Here is a 12,207-nt window from a genome sequence, read left to right as displayed (position 1 = left end):
TTTTAAAATTCCAACAAACTACGAGTTTATTTAAATTTTCTTTTACTATAAATCAAAATATTTTTCCTAGAAAAAAAATCTTGCAATATTAGTGAAGAGTGTTGGTTTTGAGCCTTTTCCACATAATATCACAGGATATAAAATAGCTTCATTCATTTATTTTTACAGTCAGGAAATTTTCACTTAAAGTAAATGATAGAAAAATAAAGAAAAATTATAAGAATGTTATTGAAAACACTCCTTGTGGTTTTGAGAAAAAAAGTATGTGTCTGACCAGTCTGACTAGAGTATATATTTTTGGAGTTAAATAGACATGCATACGCATGTGTGCACGTACACACACACACACACACACACACACACACACACACACACACCTCCCAAAATAAGAAACAACCCAAAGGGAATAATGCATTCTATGAGAAGTATCTCAAAAACTAGCAGCCCACATGAAAGGAAGATTTTTAACTACTTTGTTTCTCTATGGTTCTCCTAGAGTAGTGACCCAGTTTTACTCTCAGACTAGGTTAAGTGGATTCATTTGCCAAGGAGTGGGTGCTGTATAAAGCCTTGATAGCCCCCTTTACCTACTGCTTCAACTTTTTTACCCTCTAAATGTATTCTGTCACTTTGTTCATAGATATACAAAATTAGTATTAGTAGCCTTCTTGATGATACTGGAGCAATTCCCAAGAAAGCATAGAGGGTAAATCAAATCCCTGGGAGTTCTAAACAGTTTGGAAGGACTGTCTCCCAGAGATTCAAACAGTTCTCCCAATTACCCTTTTCCTCACTTGAGTGTCCCTCTTCTAGAAGACAGAATTATCAAACAGTTAATCAGAGATTACCCTAAATATGCTTGTTACACACAGATTGTTAATATAATTGACAAATATAATTAAGCGCACAAGGCTGACGTCTGTAGTCACTGTTCCATTGAATCCCAGAGCCATCATAATCCAAGGAAACATTTTGATAGAGTAGACTGGTGGTAATGGAGTATCCTTGGGGTCTGGAGCCAAGCATGTCCAGCCATCAGGGCTAGAAAGGCCCTATCAGAAAATATGCTGATGATAATTGGGTTTTTTCGATCATTTTCTTTGTAGTTTCATCAATTAGTTTCCAGATTTTCACAGAATCATGTATCTGTCTCTTAAGCAATCAACTAAGATATTAGTTTAAAAAAAATCATCTCTGACTTGTGCAGTTTAATAATTTAGAGTAATAAGTGTCTTAATCCAGAAATATTTTTTAAAGCGAGGGGGAAAAGTTGTTTTAATCTAGCTGTATAACGTTGAGAGCTGCATTATATAATTAATAGAAACAAGCAAATGATTGCCAGATCTTAAGGAAAGATTCTGACGGTTATTTTGGATCTACTGAGGGCAATGATGAAATACATAAATCATAAAAAACAATTTGCTAAATTTAAACATAGCTCATCATGAGTCTTCCTGCATATAATACTTTGCTTTCAGTCTTTGTATTAACACTTTTTATTTGAATAATGCAATCAGTCCTTTTACCTTTTTGTCAGATGACATACAATTGTAACAAATGTACACTGTCTTAAATATCTGCTGGTGCTGCACCTATTTGGAAGCTGAACAATTGCTTAGCAAAGTCAATGTAAAAGAAAAACCTTACAATGCCTCTCTGAGTACTTTTTCTGGGTAATAAAACATACATTGTTAGCAAAATTCTAGGTAATTGCTGAAGATAAACACAGCTCATAAACCAGGAACACCACTAATTCTTTATGTGCCTAACTAAAGTGCCACTTTTCATTCCACAGACACCCTATTTTTGGCCATCAAATTGTTGGGAGCCAGAAAACACAGACTATGGTCAGTGCAATATCTCCTCATTTTATTATTGACAACTAGTGTGTATGGATGAACCCATGCTTGCATTTTATTATTTGTCACTGAGAAAAGAAAACCACAGTGTTCAGTATGGGACTAATATTTCTAACATTGAATTTATGAACGACCTTCTTTGGAAAGTCACCAAACCTGGTGGCAGCTTATTCCATATTATAGTGCCCCCTGTGACTATTAAAAAAATACTTTCTTCTGACTAGATGAAAGAGCTATAAAAAAGCTTAAAGGGGTTTTTTTTTTTTTCTGTACCACCTTGGTCTACTAGAAAGAGTAACAAAGGGGCTCAGAGAGCCAGAGTTTTAGTTCACCTCTCCTATTTAGCTATGATTTGTGGTAAATCCCTTGCCTTTCCCAGACTCCATTTTTCTCACTATTATTTGAGGCATCCTATGAGTCTATAAGCAGAAGGTTTTGTTAAACATGAAAGGCCAAATGCAAGCAAAAGAAAAGATACAATAGGAAATTTAATGAGTGAATCAACTTCAGTCAACTTAGAATGAACTCAGTTCAACAACCATGATTTTAGTTAAGCTCTTCAAGGAAATAGACTCCTAATAAGTGCTCATTTTCTTACATCTTCCTGAAGCTACAGTTTTCAAAAATAATATTGTATGTATGGTTTTTAAATGTCATTTCTACAAGTATTCATTGAGGATTTGTTCCAATGCAAAGTGTTATAGTAGGTGCTAGGATAACAAGGAGACTCTGACTTTATCTACACTGTTGAGTAACTCATAGGCTAGACGAGAAAAGGGAATTATACAGAAGGAATTGCTGAAGTGCTGAGGGAATATAATAGTGGTATGTGTAAAATATATGAAAGTTTAAAAGAATAAGAGAGTGACTTTGAGGGTTTCCAGAGTGATTTCACAAAAGAACTGAGGGCATCTGGGTTGGATTTTAAAGGAGGGGAGATTTTTCAGGAAACAAGGCAGAGAAGGCATTTGAGGCAGAGTGCCAGCATGTTCAAAGACAGATACTTCACAGCAATCTGGCTTTTGTTGGCTCCTGGAGAGATGTTTTGTAAGAAAACCATAGGAAAGCCCATGGAGTCATCCCTCATTTTTGTCATTTCAGAAAGTTGAATGTCATAGTTCATCCAAGGGTGGTCAGGTGCCAACCAAAGATTCAAACTAACATAATTTATGGAAGGCAATCTGAAAACCAGAATACTGAACCATTAATAGAGAAAATAGATGATTCCTTTCCAGTAGTGGAAATGTTGATTTTTTTTTTTCATCCAGGGTACACATTATTCAAAACTGACGCACTTGGAGAAAGAAGTTAATTAAAAAACAGAAACAAAACAACAAAAAAAACTGCCGATTTGTGGATCTGAGTTGGAGAACTTTGTGATGTATTTTGTCCAACCTGGGATGATACCTGGGAATTATTTCACCAAAGACTATGAAGTTCTAGTGGAGAAAATACCTGCACACTTGAGAAGGAGCTCATGGAGAAAAACTCAGGTGTTGGAGGCAGACAGACCTGACCACAGATACTGCCACAACGATGTACCACATACTAACTGTGTGACTTGGGCAAGCATGGAACATCTCTAGCCTCAGTCTGCTCACTTTTCAAGCACAAATAATAATATTGACTTTCTAAAGTTGTTGAAATAACCCAAATTAATATGCCTAAAAAAACTGGTATTGCTCCTGTCATAATAAATCAAAATTGTTTTCAGTCATCATCATTATTGCCTGACAGATAAACTGTCTCTGTTCCTTACAGAAAAGCAAATTCTTATTCTTAATGTTTTCTCAGTCTATATTTTGTGTTTTTCGTAAATATGTTAGTGTTCCCAATTGCAGTTCATGTTTCAGCACTTCACAGTAGATTAATGTTTCTGTGGTAAGGCCAAGGAACTGGCATGGCTTACACAGAAAATCATTTACAGAACATCCCTCAAAGTCAGTCATCTCAAAATTTAATGTCATTCAGTTTAACATTAGCTCTTATTTGTGTCCATTTCAAAGGGAATCGTCTTCTAAACTTTCTCTCGAAACCTGGAGAGCCTGCAATTTTTAACTAAAAATAAGCATAGTCTTTATTATTCTGTTTGTTTCCCCCCCCAAATAAACATATACCTGTTTATGTCTCATTTGCTTGGATTATATACAAGTGAAGAATAAAATAATTATTCAATAAAAAGTTATAGAAAAAATGAGAGGAAGTGAAATGATAATGATCTCAGACACTGTTCCACTCCTACAGGCAATGATGCTTTGTCTTCTATGATTTTTCTTTTTAGGTACAAGTATAGAAGCAATTCAAATTATCCAACTTCGTATTTTCTACCACCATTTACTTAAAGACCATTTATAAAGTATGAACACTTGCTTATAAAGTGTTGATACTGTGATATAGGTGGGTGTGAGGCCCAATAGAAATAATAGTGATTACTTAGGCTGTTTATTCTGAGACAGCTTGGGGCAGACAGGAGTTTATTGCTTAAAGCAGGTTTAAAGAATGGTTTCTTATATTCTATTAGTATCTAATGTCTATTTCCATCACCAATTCAAACTTACTAGGAAGCTTCTGCAGAACATAAACTTCTTAGGTCAGTTTATGTGGAGAAACACTTTTCCATGGTTACCTTGGTTTTGTAGAAAAATAGAATATGTTGATCATGTTTAATGACTAAGACAAGGCAATATGGACTAAAGAGCTATAAAAAAACACAGTAGTTTGAAAATCAAGTTGTGTGAGATTTCTGATATTTTTTCACCCAAGTACAAGGAAATATTCCAATCCAAGCCAATTAAAATGGAGTCCGGAATGGACTTCCCAGGTGTGTTTGCATAAGAATCATCTAGTATAAAAGGATTGCAATGAGGGCTGGAGGCCAAGACACGAGAAAGTTTAAAAGGACTGTGATAAGAAGTAGAGACAGTAGTGGTGGTAGCAAACTAAAACAGAAGCGAGAGACAGGAAGTTCACTGGTATCTCTACGCACACACATTGCATACTGAATTTCCTACAGATGATCACACATTGACCAATATCTTTCGTCTGGCTCCTTTTGAGGGTTAAATCTCCAATGTTCATATAGGACTTGAACCCCAAGAAATCAAAATTTCCAATAAAGACAGGAGCTGACTCTATGCTTGTATGACTCACGTCACTCACTTCACCCAAATCCTAGCTCTGTTGGAGCATATTTTTATACTTTATATTTTGTTAATTGTAGATTTTTTTGCAGTTTTATTTTTTCATATATTACATTAAAGTATTATTTGTCTTGATTAGTGTTTTTTGGCACACCCTTTACTTTCTCCTCCTAGGCAAGTGCCACACTCATCTCATCCTAGGGCCAACTGAGACCAACATATAACAATTGCAGAAAGGCAGAGGTGTTCTCAACATAAGGACCTTTTAACAATGAAAATTGTCCGGAACTTCCATTATCTTGTTGGATGATGGTTGTGCCTCAGAAAACATTCAACCAAAGGCCTGTATTTTCTCCACGATGTTGTGAGGTCTTTCAGGCCTAGGGAGAGAGACTCCACTTACTGACCCTAAGAACTAGACATCACTATGTTCCTGCTGTGAAAACCGTGCTGAAATAATGTTAGAGTTCTGGTTGGCCAATCATAGCAATTGTGTGCTGACATAAAATAATCACAGCAGCTTTGAGATAAATAGTAATTTTTTCCTTCAGGAACAGATTTTAAGTTGGTTAGTTAACATTGGTATAAAGATTGCCCTAACCAAATACTGCATTTTGGGGTTGGATGACAAGGAATTTATGATTAATTTGAGAGATTGAATACACAATAAATCAGTGAACTTTCAAATAAATGCATGAGGAAAATCAAATTAATAGCATATATAACTTCATGTCTGTGTCTTAAATCTTAGTTGACAAAATACCAATGCCTTAAATCTTTGTATATTAATAATTCCATGATATATAATATTGAAAAACTTAGAATACAAGATTCGGTGGAAAATAGAACCTCACTTTTCTAAAAATTGTTTGTTTCTTGACCTAAGACACTGAAATGCTTTCCAAAATATTCATCCCGTTAATAAAATTGTGAGGTGTAGTGCGGTTCCTACTTCATTCTCTTTGGCATTTAGTTTTAAGTTGTTTGTTTCATAAGACCTTTAATAGAGCCTCTACAGTTCTATGTAATAGTCCTACATAGAACACCTAAAACCTTTGCCGTTCGCTTCTGATGACTCTGTCCCTGCTATGTCTATTTCTGAAGTACGTGTTAGTAGTTCCTAAAACCATGTTTTAGAGAAGAATTTTTAAAATTTCTATTTTTGGTACAGTTTTAAGTATACAAAAAATTGAACAGAAAGTAGAATTCCTCTAAACCACCTCAATACCACCCACACTTTCCTCTTATTAATATGTCACATTAGTGTAGTAAATTTGCTACAATTGATGATCCAATATTGAAACATTATTAACTAAAGTTCATAGTTTACATGAGAGTTCACTCTTGTGGGCTGGGCTTCCCTTGCATACACCCTCAGTGGCAGTTGCACCAGACTCCAGCCCCTTCAGTCTGTTTCCATTAATCCCATACCAGTCTTCTCCCTGGGTTTGAGCGCCAAAGCCCAGATTCAGCACCCAGCCCATGCCCACACCAGCAGACACTCATCTCAGCCTGTGGAGTGCAGAGCAGTGGCACTGACCATCTGTGCAGGTCTCTCTATGTTCTACCTGCTGCAAACCGGTTACTGCAATCTCCTCCAAGGCTATGAAGCTCCCCCTTCTGTCCTGATTTCCCTGCCAGTGAGGGGAATTCCCAGGTTGCTTCCTCCCAGGGGCACAGGTCCTGTCCAATTTCCTTTCTCATTTTCTTTTTTTTTCTTTTTTCTTTTGTCCTACCCAGTTACATGGAGATTTCCTTGCCCTTTCAGAAGTCTGAGTTCTTCTGACAGAGTTCACATACTCTGTGAGAATCGTTCCACCTGTGGATGTATTTTTGATGTATTTGTGGGAGGAAGTGAGCTTCACTCCTCCACCAAGTGAGCCTACTCCTCCACCATCTTGATTGCTTCTCCCCCACAATTAGGTTTTTTTGTTTTGTTTTTTGCGGTACGCAGGCCTCTCACTGTTGTGGCCTCTCCCGCTGCGGAGCACAGGCTCCGGACGCGCAGGCTCAGCGGCCATGGCTCACGGGCCCAGCCGCTCCCCTGCATGTGGGATCTTCCTGACCGGGTCACGAACCCGTGTCCCCTGAATCAGCAGGCAGAGTCTCAACCACTGCGCCACCAGGGAAGCCCCTCACAATTAGTTTTTGATAGCATATTTTATATCTAATTGTTTTGTGTACCCTTTAACTGCTTATTGCTGAGGTGGATGATTTCATTACTTTTGTCTTTTAACCTCCCTACTAGCTTTGTTTGTGGATGATTTCATACCTTTAATCTATGTTTGCTTTTTCATGTGAGCTTTTTCATGTGAGCTTTTTCACGCCATATTTTGTTTGTTTCTAGTTCTGGCCTTTTCTTTTTTGCCTAGAGAAGTTCCTTTGAGATTGCTGTAAAGCTGGTTTTGTGGTGCTGAATTATTTAGCCTCTGCTTGTTTGTAAAGCTTTTGATTTTTCCATCAAATCTGAATGAGAACTATGTTGAGTAGAGTATTTTGGTTGTAAATTTTTCCTTTCATCACTTTATCATGCCACTCCCTTCTGGCCTGCAGAGTTTCTGCTGAAAATCACCTGACAGCCTTATGGGCGTTCCTTTTTATGTTATTTGCTGCTTTCCCCTTGCTGCTTTTAATATTCTCTATCTTTAAATTTTGTCATTTTGATTACAATGTGTTTTGGTGTGCTCCTCTTTGGGTCAATCCTGTATGGGACTCTCTGGGCTTCCTGGGACTTGGGTGACTGTCTCGTTTCCCAAGTTAGGGAGGTTTTCAGCTATTATTCTTCAAATATTTTCTAGGTCCCTTTCTCTCTCTCATCTCCTTCTGGGACCCCTATAATGTGAGTATTAGTGCAACTGATGTTGTCCCAGAGGTCTCTTAAACGGTCCTCATTTCTTTTAATCCTTTTTTCTTTTTTCTGTAGCAGCTGTGATTTCCACTACCCTGTCTTCCAGCTCACTGATCCCTTCTTCTGAATCATTTAGTCTACTATTGATTCTTTCTAGTGTATTCTTCATCTCTGGTTGTTCTTTAAATTTTCTCTTTGTTAAAAACTTGTAACTTCTCATTCTGTGCATCCATTATTTTCCTGAGTTTTGTGCATCCATTATTTTCCTGAGTTTTTGGATCATCTTTAAGATCATTATTCTGAGCCCTTTCTCGAGTAGACTGCATATCTTCACTCCGCTTAGATTTCTTCTGGGTTTTTATCTTGATAAATCTTCTCTAATAAAGGCATTTGATCCCATACAGTAACGAATTCATACTCTTATTTTATAACATAGTCTTCATTATTAACATAGTCAGAAAATTAATTTAAAAATAATTTGTATAATATATTCTCCTAGTTAGTTTTCTTTTGAGATTTAATTTATCTTGCTTTTAATGTTTGAGTTGCTGTAGAGTCATAAATTTAAAAAAATAAAATTACCTTAATTACTGTTATTTCTTACCTTTTCATTCTCTAAGTGCATTCCTAATGACTAAATAGTTAAATGATTCTTAGATTTTATAGTACTGTATTAATATAAAATTTAAAGTACTTCCAAGGAATTATTTTGGAAATTATGTTTTTAAAAAAGATTATCTCTTTTTTCAGAGTGAAATTAAGATAATTTCAGTTTGTTTTTAAAAGGTCCAAAAATTATTGAGGTTTTAAATATATGTCCATTCAGCATAAATATAATTACAAAATATAGTTGCATCTTTGGGTAGGTGTAAGAAGAACTGACTGACACAGCATACTTCCCAGAAATTTTCCCATATTGCTCCCCCTCCCCCTGAATGGAATGAAAAACAAACATAGCAAATCTAGACTAGAATGTATCATTAGAACAGTGAAAATTAGAGAGTGATGCCACACATCACTCACTTGAAAGATGTATCTCTTTTCTGGAATCAATGGAATTTAGTCAAGACAGGAAGATGCTGATATCATTTCTTTTCTCAAGAAATTAGGGCTGCTTTACAGAATGAAATTGAGTGAAATTCTGACCAACCCATTAATGATTTCCAATACCTATACATGAGAGCTAGAGATGTAAGTCTTGGATGGCAGAGAAAGACTTGCTCCATCTTGGATCAAGGTTTCTTAGGCATAAACACAGCATTGGAAAAGACAGCATTGCCTGATGTTTTGTCCCTTACCTAGATTTCATAAAGCATCTCAGGTTCTCTCAGACATTTGGGAAGTAAGCTTAAGAGTAGATGGGAGAGACTGAGAGAAGAGCAATGAAGTACCTTGAAGGGTAGCTGCTGCTGGCCAACAGCTACCACAGGAACCCAGGATTATCAACATCTTTTCCAGCTCACCTTCATCAGTGTAGTGGCCTCACTCCAAAATGAGTGAGCAAATACCAAAAGAAACCAGAAATAAGAAGGGTCACCATAACGGGTGATATATCGCCTTTTCTGGGTAAACATACATCCCATCAAATCTAGATTTTTTTTAAAGTTGTGCAAAAACAAAACTTCCTTTCTTTAATTATCCAAGACAATAGCTTTCTCTTCCTGGCCTCCAGGATTCAATAACTGTGATTAAAAATAGTTTACAAATGGAATGTGAATACTGTAAGTAATTTTTAAAAACTATAACAGAGTGTACGATAAATTCTGTCACTAAAAGAATTAGAAAGATAGGAGGAAGTGAAGATACATTAATTTATTCATCATTTATGAAGGTAAGGATCAGACAGTGTTTAATTTCTGAGGTTAACTTTCAAGAAATATGTATTTAAGCATTTATTTAAATATATGAGTGCCACTAAAGGAACAGTAACAAGTTTACTTGTTACTAATTATACTAATTATACTAATTAACTAATTATACTAATAATTACTTCTAAATTATTAAAGTAGGAGTTAGAGAACACTCTATGTAACAAAAGGCAGAGAATTTCAATCAGAGAGAGAGAGAGGGAGATGATGACATAAGAAAAGGAATAACAAACATTAACTTACACAAATGAATATATTTGTCTATTAAAAGAACAAGTAGGGGCTTCCCTGGTGGCACAGTGGTTGAGAGTCTGCCTGCGGATGCAGGGGACATGGGTTCGTGCCCTGGTCCGGGAAGATCCCACATGCCGCGGAGCGGCTGGGCCCGTGAGCCATGGCCGCTGAGCCTGCACGTCCAGAGCCTGTGCTCTGCAACAGGAGAGGCCATAACAGTGAGAGGCCCGCCTACCGCAAAATAAATAAACAAATAAATTAAAAAAAAAAAAGAACAAGTATCTTTATGTTAGGTAATGAATAAAATCCAACAATATCTTTCTACAAGGAAGACAAGTGAAACAAACTGACTCTTTCAGTTAGCATAAATCGTGAAAATAACAGTGGAAAATGAAATTAGCGGTTGCATATACACCAGATGAAAAATAGTTCAAGGTACAAAGTATTAAATGGAGACAAATCAGTGAAGAAAACAATCCATAAAAATTTTTATATTAAAATCTATGATATGAAAACTGTTGGAAGTATAAGAAAACACATAGAGAAACATGATGAAAGTGTTGTCCTTAACATAACTCTTTCAAGCCAGAATGGCAAAAATTCAAGTCTGGCATTTAGGAGAAGATATTAGCATATTGCTGAAAAAGTACAATGAGTAGAAATTTGGCCGTGTCTTATAAAATTCAAAATGTGCCTGTCCCTCAAACCCCTGATACCAATTCCAGGAGTATATGCTATAAAAATTCACTGGATAATTATTTATAATAGCTTTATTTTTTTAAGATTTTTTTTTATGATGTGGAACAATTTTCAAGTCTTTATTGAATTTGTTACTATATTGCTTCTGTTTTATGTTTTGTTTATTTGGCCGCGAGGCATGTAGGATCTTAGATCCCCAATCAGGGATTGAAACCTCACCTGCTGCATTGGAAGGTAAAGTCTTAACCACTAGACCACCAGGGAAGTTCCCTGTAATAGCTTTAGAAAAAAGAAAGAAAAAAACTCGAAAACATCTAAGTATTTAAATATACGGATATGGCTAAATAATATGTGATACAGTCATAGGATAGACTACAGCAGTCAAGAGAAATAAGCTATATCTATAGAAAACAGCCTGAGTTAATCTCAATGATGTTATGCTGAGTTAAAAAAAAGCAGGTTTCTGAACGTGTACTGCAGATGCCATATGTCTGTATCACTATTAAATTTCTCTCCAAAAGCCTGGGGTGGGAGAGAAATATATATATATATAATATATATATACATATATATGTATAAATATAATTATTAGTTTTTGTCTATATATCTATATATATCTATATATCTATATCTATCTATCTATCTATCTATCTATATATATATATGGGTCATAGGTCTAATAAATAAAAATTCAAATCCCCCAATAGAAAAACTAGCAAAGTCATGAATAGCTAACTCACAAAAGGAAAAAGTACTCAAATAGTCAGTAAACATTCATTGATGTTTTCACTCAACAAATCTGTTTTGAACATCTACTATGTGCCAAGTACTATTGTAGGCAGGGGGATACTTGGGAAAACAAAAAGCAAAAATCTCTGTCCTCTTGGAGCTGACATTCTAGTGAGGGCAGTAGGGGGTAAAATTAAGCTAATAAGCAAACTACATAAATGAATACATAAATTGTATATTAGGAGGTAAAATGTTGAGCGGAGGAAGGCAATTGGAAAGAGGCTAGTAAGGGGTGGGGAGGGGAGATGTTGCTGAGAGAATACCAGTTCAGCCCTGAGGGCAGAGCCCAAGCTTTCCAGAAATAGGTAAAGGAGCAAAGGCCAGAAGCAGAACGTCTGTTATGCAGCTCAAGCACAGCTAGAGAGCAGCAGAGGACAACTTAATGGAGAAGAAAGGACTTTGGCTTTTAGAGTGAGATGAGATGAGAAGCAGTTGGAAAAATGGAGAGTTTCAACACAGTGGCAATCTGATTAATTTTAACAGAATAATTCTGATTGCTTTGCTGAAAATAGACTATCCAGAGTTGGAGAGGGTGTGAGTCACACTCATGTCTAAACTTTACAGAATTTGTTATTAAGGATCAAAATGCTTGAAAGGTGCTTAGTTCCTAATCAGCAATAACATTTTCAGAAATAAATGATTTCTAAAAAGTAAAACACATGCATGTATACATACATGCAGAAATATTAGTATATAATAGCAAAAGTATGGATATAACCGAAGTGCCCAGCCATAAGAGATCATTTAAATAAATTATAGTACATCTTGGG

General features: G+C 36.0%; 1 pseudogene across 1 annotated transcript in view; it reads left to right on the top strand.

Moving 5' to 3' along the window:
• The window catches only part of LOC309825667 (regulator of G-protein signaling 7-like), a 100,670-nt pseudogene that overhangs the window by 15,702 nt on the left and 72,761 nt on the right, over window positions 1-12,207 (top strand). Inside the window, exon 3 of the transcript in view lies at window positions 1,796-1,847. The product of the transcript in view is annotated as a regulator of G-protein signaling 7-like (transcript). The remainder of the gene's footprint in view (window positions 1-1,795; window positions 1,848-12,207) is intronic.

The sequence above is a fragment of the Grampus griseus genome (assembly GCF_964374135.1).
Source record: "Grampus griseus genome assembly, chromosome: 8".
NCBI classification, from domain to species: domain Eukaryota; kingdom Metazoa; phylum Chordata; class Mammalia; order Artiodactyla; family Delphinidae; genus Grampus; species Grampus griseus.
Note: the sequence above shows the minus strand (reverse complement) of the source record. Positions and strands in the feature narration are given on the sequence as shown.